Source organism: Arachis hypogaea, chromosome 1 (genome assembly GCF_003086295.3).
Source record: "Arachis hypogaea cultivar Tifrunner chromosome 1, arahy.Tifrunner.gnm2.J5K5, whole genome shotgun sequence".
Classification (NCBI taxonomy): domain Eukaryota; kingdom Viridiplantae; phylum Streptophyta; class Magnoliopsida; order Fabales; family Fabaceae; genus Arachis; species Arachis hypogaea.
The window spans coordinates 19,656,769-19,660,971 of record NC_092036.1 but is presented as its reverse complement, the minus strand read 5'-3'; the positions used below and the strand labels follow the sequence as shown (position 1 = coordinate 19,660,971).

Below are 4,203 nucleotides of genomic sequence, written 5' to 3'. Positions count from 1 at the left end.
AAAATAAAATTTATTTTTTAACAAATTTACATAAACATCTTTTTAGATATGTGAATAATAAAATATTTAATGTTGTCAACTTTATTAAAAATTTTGTTAATTAGTTTAAATAAATTAATAACAGAATTGTTTAACATAGGTATAAAGAAAGATAGACTCTCCCAAGTTTAACCAAAAAAATCTAAGTCACATATAATATACAGTCAAAGAAAAACTAATAAAAATATAGTCAATTTAGTTGTAAAATGTATAACGCTAAAACTTAGGATTGAATAAGCATACTTCTTCAATTTTTTTATTTAGTATTGATTTGGATTTGTTTTTGGTTTGTGATCTATATTTATTGCTTATTTGTTTATTTGTTTTCTTTTTACTCTCAAAATCTTTGTAAGATAAGAAGGCAAATTAAGATGTGAAGAAAATATACATTTCTTACAAAAATAAACATGATTTTTTTTTTTCACTCATCAATTTACCATTTTTGCTTTAGAATATATTTGCTACTAAAGTCATAATTTTTTATATGATTGTAGGCATCATTTTTCTTTCATAATTTCTTACAGTCAAAGAAAATATACAGAGATAGTAATCAATAATGAATTGCTTTATATTATGGCAGTTTCAAAGACATCATAGCCAATCACAATTTGCAGAAGCATTGTATGGTGATCTGACATGGTATAAGATTTTAATCATTACATGGATTAATGCTGATTTTAGAGAGTTATTTGATACAGTACAGACAAACTCTCTTTCAACAAGAATTCTGAAGGTTTGTCTTTGGAAGGTTTTTGTCGTCGCACACTCTCTCTCACTTTCACTGCATTGAATTGCTATTCCTGTTGCTTTTTCTGCGTTGAGATGCATTTGGTCGAGAAACCTCGAGCTTGAGCTGAATGATGATTTTAATTGCATGTTTCTTTGTGTATCGTTTTCTTCAATTTTTTTAGGAAAGAATATTCATGATTGACGAATCGAGCTGTGTTTTTTTTCTTCTCTGCCATTAAATATTTTTTTCATTGAAATGCAGCGTCTTGAGTAAAATATTAACAAAGTTTATACTGTATGAGAAGGCCAAGAAACTAGCGTAAAATATTAACAAAGTTTATACTGTATGAGAAGGCCAAGAAACTAGCGTTAATAGATTTTCTCACATTGTCGATGATTTTGTTTGATTTTCTTTTCTTTTATTTGGTGATATAAGCTTCAGGTTTCCATCAAGATCCCCTTTTCTGGAAGAGCGTAGTGGCAGAATGGTGTGCTACACTTGAAGAGGAGAAGATTAGGAGATCTCGATGTCGGCAATGGTGGAATGACGCGACAAATGAGGGGAGCACACAAACAAGCTTTTGTGGTTTGAAGTCACTCCCTGAAAGCATCATCAGAATGAGTTTCCGTCAGTTCCTCCTGTAAACTCAGCTTACTCTATCCAGTCAGATGCATTTGAAAATGAATCATATCAAAGCTCCCCAAAGTACCCTAGCAGATAGAGGTATTATTCTATCATTTCATTTTTGGATTTTGATTAAATTTTATTTTACTTTTTTGTATCGTCTTTGGTACTCTTGATATTTCTATTTATTTGGGTTTGATTCCTGTAGTCAGCAGCCCTTATTCTATAACATATAAAGAAAGAATAAGCATTTGTATGTTATATTCATTTCATTTTAACTAATTGATTCCAAGACTAACATAACAGTGTTTCGGATTTGCTCCCACCATCACATTGTTAGAAATTCTTCATTTGGTATGTGAATGCTCTCATCACTAACACTTTACATATGCCAATATAAATTTTCTCAAAAGATGTTTTGAGTTTTTAATTTATTAGCTCGAATTGGTTTGAATAAAAAGGATTTGTTTTTGGAAATTCTATAAGAGATAATTTTGGAGTAATGAAGATCATGAAGTAATGCAAAAAATAATTCTGTAAGAGATAATTTTTTCAAGGTTCTGTGTTTGTGTTTTACAACTAATTAAAATTAGTGTAGCTGCTCAGTTTTTTATCTTTTCAATTTGTTCTTCATTTGGTCAAAATTTGTTCTCCTGCAGATCATGGATACCCTTTCGGTTTCACCTAATAAACTCTGAGATCTTAATTCTTAAATATTATGATCAGTACGTACAAGCTTCAAGATCTTCTTATTTATGGTCTTTAAAGAACATGATAATATCAGTGTAATACAACTGCCCAACTCAGGTTAGATACACATGTTTGCATATCCTTTATCTGGGTTGAAATGCCAATATGATTGCCTAACTTGCGTAAATGATTCTTTTGTGTTCATTATTTAATGTGGAATAGTTTTTATGTCAATTTCAGAGAGAGAAAGAGATGTAGATGACTAAAATAAGAGCAAAGAGTATCATTTAATTTGCCGAATTCTATTACTTTTTTTCTTATTTTGACTAAAAATTGTTTTCTTAAAATTTTAATGACTTTCTTTCTCATTCCTTAGATCGAGTGTAGTTCTTTTTGAAAAGCTTTATACTTTGCTATACATGCTGTGCTTTAGTGTTTTTAAGTTATCTTTCAGTCTTCAGATGGCCCTTTTTATCTTTTTCTGTTTTTATTAATTTTAATGGCCGAATGTATAGTAGGTGCACTAATTGTTTCAACTCCTCAAGATATTTCATTAATGTTGATGGTCGAATATGTGGTGTTGCTACATATTTATTAAAAGTTAAATAGTTACTTTGGATCAGAATATACATGATCTCTTTCAATTTTTTGTTAACATGAGAATAATCATTTATTGTTTATTTAGAAAAGGGTAACATCGGGAATCATCTCAATTATTCTAGAGGAAAGTCTTTACATTTTTTGTTAATGAAAATTAATGCATTATTTATGTTGCTTTTGTGCTTTCCAAATTCCAATGATATCCCTCATTAAATTATATTATTTACGTTATTTTTGTGCTTTCCACATTCCAAGGTTATTCCTCATTATTTATGTTGTTATCACAGAGGAACATTGTGCATTGAATTAGACTCACAATAGCTTAATAGTCACTAGAATCACTACTTTTCTTGGCGAATGATATTTGAGAAAAGAAAAATCTCATTGATTTAGTGTGTATATATATGTCAACTCTTAACAATAAGTACTCAAAGTGTTAAGGAGATAGTATTTTTCGTATGCACTTATGTAGTATGCTTTTGTTTGTGTGAAGAAGAATCATTAAGAGTTCATAATAATTGTATTGATTCAAAATAAAATTATCCCTTTTAAACTAAAGATTTTTATTTGGCTTTTTTACTTTTGCAGAACTGTACTGCAGAGGCAAAGTGGGCGACCCTCCCAAACAAGCAAGCTCCATTCCTATTCTCCAGTGAGTATTGAACCCGGGAGAGATGGTTAAGGGATACAAACCCTCATCCATCTGTGCCAACTTGCGTTGGTACTTTTGCAAAACTATTGCATGTGTTTCATGAACATCTTGGAGCTGGAGTAGAAGATGTCCCAGATTACATTTAATAATAGCGGGAGGAGCTGGAGTAGAAGAGAAAGCATGGGTAGTTACCAGTCATCATGGTTGCTATTAAGCCACATTAAATATTAATAATCTTGAATAGACTTAATCTTTGTTTGAGCAAACACTTCAGGCTATGCTTGGAAATAAGAATAAATTTTGATGTACATCCAGTAGTATATACACAAGATTGTATCATTGTATTGCTAAGTTGAATGTCTCACTAAATTAAAGCTAAATTTTAAATGCCATTACATTATTTAACACTACATTATTTAACACTCTGAGTTTTATATACTTAACAAAAGGTTATGTTGTTATAAATAAGATTATACTTAAATTGTCTATCTTTGTTTGATGGCTTATTTTAAAAAAAAAATTATACGGTTTCAAATTTTGTTAGTTATTTTTTTATTAATTTTTTTCATTTATTCTAGCTAACATTGGATATAAAAGTTATTACAAAATTGTGTGTATTATCTTTGTTTTATGTTCAATATATTACAACGAAAATTATTGGCTACTTATAGAATAGATGCATAAATTTAAGTTTCTAAAAGCAAAGAAGGATATAGTAGAATAAAAGGATAGTTATATATTTATTTTTATGGAAATATATATTAATAAATACAGAAAAGACAAAAATATTCGTGAAAAAAACATTTTCTCAAAAGCCAAAATTCTGGAGAAAGTCTAAAAAAATATTCTTTTAAAGTCAAATTGTTTA

At 29.1% G+C, this 4,203-nt stretch overlaps 1 long non-coding RNA gene across 2 annotated transcripts; it reads left to right on the top strand.

The window, feature by feature from the left end:
- Positions 1-641: 641 nt before the first annotated feature.
- Positions 642-3,727, top strand: LOC112800204 (uncharacterized). Of its 2 annotated transcripts, XR_011861923.1 has the most exons (4): positions 642-772; positions 1,205-1,492; positions 2,053-2,200; positions 3,272-3,727. It is a non-coding gene; the product is annotated as an uncharacterized lncRNA (long non-coding RNA). The 2 variants fall into 2 exon arrangements; XR_003201345.3 differs by lacking the exon at positions 642-772 and having other exon boundaries at positions 1,112-1,492.
- Positions 3,728-4,203: the final 476 nt, after the last annotated feature.